Here is a 7,712-nt window from a genome sequence, read left to right as displayed (position 1 = left end):
TATGTCAAGAAGGTGAATGGTTAAAGAGAGACGGTCAATCTAGGGTGGTGGATAAGAGGACAGCAGTTCATCAAATTTTCATGGCTCCAATGCTAGAGGATCCAGTCGACCTACGCTCGCGTCCAAGCCAATTAACTCCCACATTCCCTCCTCTGTAGGTAACTTTTTGGGGACTTCTTCTAAAAAATTTATAACTAATCAGAGTGCTGGACACGTGACAGGCGACAAACCATATGGCTTCTTCACTTGATTTAGTTATATGGAACTAGGACACATATTGAGGAACTTCGAACAACTCCGTCCAGTTGTTCGTAGACAACAACCTTCTCGAGCAGTTGCACCTGCAGAAAATGGTAATAATTGTAGGTATCTCCATAAGTACGGCGAGGGGTAAATTAGAGAGGTCGTGGTGGTAGAGAACATTGTAACACAGGTAGAGGTAGCGCAAAACCAGGCAAGGAAGTAGCTCATGTCGATGATAGATCTAAATATAATGCCTTTCCCTGAAGAATGAGGGAAAGGCATCTGCTGTAGTGATCAGAGGTACATATTTTTTTGTGACCGAATATCTTTTATACTATTTGATCTCACCCCCACCATTTATTTATGTCATATTTTCCTCTGATTTTGAGATGTTATGTGATATTATTGACGATCCTATGCCTGTTTCTACCCAGTACGTACCCCATTTCTATCCCTCACTATCGCATAGCTCTTGCGATGTTTCGAGAACTTAAAGCTCATATCAAAGATCTTGTTGATACAAGTTTTGTTAGTCCTAGTGCTTCCTCATGGGGTGCTCCAGTTTTAGTTTATAAGAAGACGGATGATAGCATGATGATGTTCATAGATCACCGGTAATTGAATAAGGTCACTATTAAAAATAGGTACCCCCTTCCACATATAGATAATTTTTCGACCAATTAAATGGTACATTGATTTTCTGTAAGATTGATTTAAGATATAGGTATAATAACCTAAAGATTAGGCCTTCAGATATATCTGAGATGACATTTAGGACTTGTGATTGATATTATGAATGTTTTGTTATGCAATTTGAGTTGACTTATGCGTCTGCAACTTTGATGAGCTTGATGAATGAAGTATTCAATTCCTTTCATGACTTTTTGTGATAGTATTTATAGATGACATTTTTGTATATTAGAAAATTAAAGAAGAGCATGCTAACTATCTTCGTGCTGTTTTTGATATTCATCTAATGCAAAAGTGATAAGAAAATTTTTTTCAATGTGCATTCGAGTTGATGTCAGTTGCATTTTTAGGCTATGTGTTGTCAAAATAAGGGGTAAGGGTAGATCTCCAAAAGGTTTTTGCAGTTCATAGTTGGGTCTGACCTAGTTCATTGACGAAAGTTAAGATTTTTATGGGAATTTCAAGTAACTATCGTCATTTTGTAAATTATTTTTCTTTAATTCCTACTCACATCACTAATCATACAAAAAACGAGGTACCATTTTACTGAAATGTAAAATCTGAGGAAAGCATCCAAAATCTTAAGATTCTTTTTACCATCGCGCCCATTGTAGATTACCGATTAAGGGTAAGGACATTATGGTCTATTGTGATGCCTCACATTATTGATTGGGTGTTGTGTTGATGCAGTATAAGAATGTCATAGATTATGTCTTGCATTAATTAAAGGTGCACGAAAGAAATTATTACATGCATGATTTGGAGCTGGCAGTTGTAGTAATTTCTCTTAAGATCTGGCGACATTATTTGTATGGAGTTAAATGTGAGGTATTTATTGATTATAGTAGTTTACATCATGTATTTCCCCAAAAGGATTTGAAGTTGAGACATCAAAGATGGATGGAATTACTCAAGGATTATGATGTGACTATTCAATACTATTCGGGTAAGACAAATGTTCTGGCAGGCACTTTGAGTTTAAAAGTGATAAGAATTGGTTGTTTATCTCACGTGATTTGAACGAAGAGACTCTTGCCCAAGTAAATTCAGATAGACATTAAGAGGAGCTAAGAACAGTGATTGCAATATGTAAGTATCAAAGAACCACTCTCCATGCGGATGGTGTTCTAAACAATAAGGGTAGAATATATCTTCTAAGATTTGATGTACTGATACCAAAGATGTTGGTGGAGACTCATGGCTCGAGCTATTCTATTTATCAAGGTGTAACAAAGATGTATGGAGATTTGAAACGAGTTTATTGGTGGCTGGGTATGATACAAGTCATTGTGAAGTTTCTGATGAAGTGTCAGAATTGTCAAAAAATTAATAGTGAACATCAAAGACCTGGGAGGTTGACCCAAAAGATGCCAATTCTGAAATGGAAGTGGGAAAGGATAGCCAAGTATTTTGTGGTTGGCCTACCCAAGGACTTTGGGGAAATTTGATTCTATTTAGGTAGTGGTTTATAGAATGACTAAATCAGCACACTTTATTTCGGTAAAGGTGGATTATAATTCTTAACAATTAGCTAACATTTATTTAAAAGGGATAGTGAAATTGCATGGTTTGCCCCTTTCCATCCTCTCATATCATGGTACCCTTTTCATATCCATGTTTTGGAGGATGTTTCATGATAAATTAGGCATGCATCTCACTTTTAGATAAACCTTCAATCCTTAGACGGATGGACAATCACAAAGTACTATACAAGAGTTTGAGGATTTGCTGAGAGCATGTGTAATTGACTATGGAGGGAATTCGGATAAGTTCCTAACTGTATATGACTTGTACTATAATAATATTTATTTTTCAAGAATGGATATGGTACCATTTAAGGTGTTATATGGAAAATTATGTTGATCGTTCATAGATTGGTTTGAATCAAGAGACGTAAACACTTTTGTGGGTAGACTTAGTGAATAATGCTCAAGATAAGGTAAGGAGCATTAAAGCTAACCTTCTAGCCGCGCACAATGGACAAATGAAGTATGTGGATTACAAGGTTAGAGACATGGAATTCCAGACGGACGAGAATGTCCTTCTAAAGATATAACCCATGAAAGGGTGATTACATTTTGTAAGAAGGATAAGTTGATTCCTCGCTTTATTAGTTTCTTTGAAATTCATTACAGGGTCTATGGTGTATAATCTTGATCAACCTCCAAATTTGTATGGGTTACATCTTTTATTTCATGTATCTAGGTTAGAGAAACTCTCACAACAGTATTATGTATTTTTATACATCAGAAATATTTTTATTTTTATATACAAATAGAGATCATGTTGTATTTTTGCATGCATAGAGAGTTGTTATTCTATTTCTAAATACATGTTTTAAAGCTTTTTTTTGTATTGTATTTATTTACACTGATTAATATTTAAATCATTTTAGTTCACTAAGCCCCATGTAAGTGTTTCTATCAGACTCTCATCAAAATTATATTATGTTTAGCATTACTACTCACATACTCATACATTCAGTGGAACGCTAGTTGTCCTAAATCATATTATGATGCAGAGGCAGGTAACTAGGATCAATATTCAATATATCGGTTTTTTGGTTGAGCTCTTACACTTTGTTGGTGATCCATTATTTTTTCGGAGAGCTCCTTTTTAATTTTCTTTGAGTTTAAGTATTTCAATTGTTAGGATGATCGGGGATCTTGTCCCAAAAACCATTAGTTATTAAATGCTTACAAGGTAGATGATAAATAGTATAGTTGTCTATATATTTTCATTATCTTATGTTTAAGACTCTAGTTGGCATTTTGGCCAGTTGAATGTTGATCTCAAAACATTCTTGGTATATATGTTGAGAAATCCAATTTACTTGTTAATGCATTTATCATGAGTAAGTATTCCGCTAAGTTATTATGTTAAGCTTAGGTTTCATTTAGAACAAACGGTGGTCTTCGAGTAGCAGACACATCCAGGGTGTGGGATAAACGTGTGACAATGAAACCCTCTATGAGTCTATTTCTTTTTAAAGGTGCTATCATGAAAGTTTTCTCAAGCATACAAAAACAAATAATTATTTATTATGATTCTCCCACTAGGATTAAGTACTACTACATTATCACATTTTCATGTCATTAAATGTTAATATTTTCTTTAAAATCTTTTAATATTGAAATATTAACAACTTCTCATGTAGTGTATATTTGTTCAAAATCAATCCCACTACTTGAGGTAGCAGTTTTCTTATGTCTCGTGAGGATTCTCAAACTATTATAATGCAACGAAATATCAGTCCTGACATACTTGCTAAATGTTCTTGAGCGTCTAAATTTATAATTGACTTATTTGTTATTTATTTAGTCAAATCATATAAAACTAGTTCATTTCTTGGAAGATTGTTTACTAACTAATCCATTTCTGGAATTCAGTCAGGTGCATTAACAATTGCCTTATTTATTAGGGCGTTATAATAAATATTCTTTCATTCTTTAGAATTTCAAATTAAAGCAGATTCTATTCCTAATCCCATTTAGCAAATGTGCCGGACAGTCTTATATTTGAACACGTCAAATATTAGACTTACATCTAATGTATAGTTGTTCAATGTTCTTATTTGAAAGAAATTGAATTCAAAATTTAATTTGTAAATATTAGGAACTATGTCACCCCCCAAGCTACCCCCGAGAAGCGGACATAGAATTTAAGACTACAAGTGATCCCAAGCTACACCTTTTGGCACGACCATGAACATACTAACGATAATAAACTAAATGCGGAAGATAAATCATAATTTAAACTAAAAAGATGGGGAATAGCCATATTCTATAACTGAGATATTTGAAATACTGGTCAGTTTAATAAAAATGAAATATGAACTCAATACTAACCTAAAACTAACTATATTTTAAAATTGCCTCTACGCTGGACTAGAAATACTAGGACAAGGCTTAGCTTAGTTTAGCAAAATCCCAAACTAAATGACTGAAATAAAATTCATGACTATTGTTCTCGGAGAATGAGGACTCACAACTAAATCTTTTGAATTGGAGAACGGAAATAGATCTAACTGTGATCTGCATGCTGAGAACCTCAACTTACGTCACAAGAAGTTGTAGCGCACATATGCGTCAGTACTTGAAGTTACTGAGCATGTAAGATAAAATAAAGCTGAAATAAAACATAACTAAACAAGCACAAAAGCAAGTATAATAATCATAACATGATATACTAAATTTTTGAACTAACTGAATGCAATGACCAATTTATAACATGCAGAAAATGAATACTAAATATACTGATCAATGATCAATGAAAGAGAGTGTGACTATGTTGTGGGAGATACTAATAACCAATAATAAATCCACATGAGATAAGTGTGGAGTCCGATGTCACCCCATCTAGAGGACCCAATATACCTTGCAAGAGTTATAAAGGCATGCTGACGTGATAACTAAACTGATTACCTGAAGAGGGAATTACAACCTACTTGACTAGTAGTTCTTGGAATAATTGGGTATGTGTAACCCTAGTCCAACTTTGTATTATGCTACTCCCATAAATTTATGGATCTAACTAATTATGTCTGAATTTCTATAAATATTTGATAGCTCAAAACTTAACATGCAAAAAGAGAATGCAACATTTAATCTTGTAATTATGCATATATAATTGAGGCATGTATATCTGATGTAACCTAAATATCTGAACTAGCATGTGTAATTGAAGAACTAATGAAATACATAGCTAGGGTTCTGAAATTCGTGCAATAAACTAAATCGTAACTTTACAATCTGATTTGGAACATATATTTAATAAATTAATAAAGTTCTATCGAAGTGACTGACTGAAAACTAGAGAGCAAATGGGTTAAAGGAACCCACTAGTGAAATCTCACATTCGTGGTAATAAAATCTGCAGAGAAATATCTAGGTTTCGGTGGTGGAACTGAAGGAACCTTACTGCGTTTTTGAACTAGGGTTCTTGTATTTTTTTCCTTTCTTGCTTCTAATTTTCTAATTTTTTATTTAATGATTTGACTTTTCTATGTTTTAGTTATGTTTCTAGGCTTAAACTGCCTAATATATGATTATATAGGGTAAAAACTATTTTTTCATGGTTTAAGTGAAGCGGGAAAAGACCAAACGACCCTTGAGTTAAGTGTTTTTCGACCAAACGATGACCTGGACTGACGGTTCATTGTTCAATCGACGGCCCATCGTTTGGGTATGTTCTACAGACCTTTACTAAAACGGACATAACATTTTGCTCGAAGATCTTATTTTAGCAAGTTTGATGGATGTGGAAAGCTAATTCAATCATTTATCTGGGTGTATGTCGCGGGACACATAATTTATTTTTTATAAGAGTTCTGATCAATTGAAGTTGACCCAACTTCATTTCCCCCTAATTGTCTTTCAGTTTCCACGTTCAGCCAGACCTATGAACCGTAGATCTAACGACGATTCATTTTGGTCAACTGTTGTTAATTTCAGAGAGTGGGTGATGGGGTATCAATCGATGGACAAAGACTAAGGACCCTTGTCTGACCTACGGACCATAGGTTTTTCCGTTGTTTCACACTTAGTCAAATATTTTTGGGCTATGTTTTTGGGGGTAAGTGAGGGCCTCTACATGAGATGATAAACAAAGAAACCCCATTCGACCTCACAATTTAATTTTATATGATTATTGGAATAGTCTTCTGTTAAATCTGTAGTCTTGACCGCTAAAAAGCAATAAGATATAGTCATTCTATCAAGTATCACCCAAATGGAGTCATGCTGTCTACGAGTACGAGGTAACCCTTTTATGAAATCCATATTAATAGTATCCCACTTCCAAGTGGGAATATTGATCTCTTGAGTCATACTTCTTGTTTTCCGAAGTTCTACCTTGACTTGCTGGTAATTGGGGCACTTACTCACAATGTCGTCTATATCTCTCTTCATGCCATTCCGCCTATTGACTTCGCTCAGATCGTGGTACATTTTAGTGGAACCTGAATAGATAGAACACCTGATGTTATGAACTTCTATAAGGATACACTTTCTCAACTCACCCATATAAGGAATACACAATCTACCCTGGTACCGAAGTACACCATCTCCCCCTTCGGAGAAAATCTCCACTCTCTAATTGTGGACTACACCCTTAAGTTCAAGAAAGATTGGATCATATTCTTGCTTTTCCTTACCCTCCGCTACAAAAAAAGATTCTGCCCCATTATGAGTTTTTACACCGCTGTCTGATATGCTCATAAGGCGAACTCCCTAGCAAGCAACCCTATTAACATCTTTAAGTAGATCCTTCCTTTCTTCGTCAACATGGGCTACCCTACCAATAGATAATCTTCTAAAAGCATCTTCTACTAAATTCCCTTTACCAGGATGATAATGCACACTTATATCATAATCCTTAAGGAACTGAAGTCATCTCATTTGTAAAAGATTCAACTCATTCTGGGTGAACACATACTGAAGGCTTTTATGGTTAGTGAACACATCTACATGAACACCATACAAGTAGTGTCTTAACATCTTGAGTGTAAACACTATTTATATAAGGTCGAGGTAATAAGTTTGATAGTTCTTCGCATGAACATTAGTCTGTCACGACCCAAAACCGAGCCGCGACTGGCACCCACATTTACCCTCCTATGTGAGCGAACCGACCAATCTAAACCTTAACATTTCAATTTAATATCAACATAAAGCAATGCGGAAGACTTAAACTCATTAATAAAAGACAATTCAATAACTTCTAAAATTCAACATCTATTATTTCCCCAAAATCTGGAAGTCATCACCACAAGAACATCT

The 7,712-nt window shown here is 34.7% G+C and overlaps 1 pseudogene; it reads left to right on the top strand.

The window, feature by feature from the left end:
* Positions 1–259: 259 nt before the first annotated feature.
* The window catches only part of LOC107001118, a 30,208-nt pseudogene continuing 22,755 nt past the window's right edge, over positions 260–7,712 (top strand).

This window comes from Solanum pennellii, chromosome 10 (assembly GCF_001406875.1).
Source record: "Solanum pennellii chromosome 10, SPENNV200".
In the NCBI taxonomy this organism is placed as follows: domain Eukaryota; kingdom Viridiplantae; phylum Streptophyta; class Magnoliopsida; order Solanales; family Solanaceae; genus Solanum; species Solanum pennellii.
This window is presented reverse-complemented; position numbering and strand designations above follow the sequence as displayed.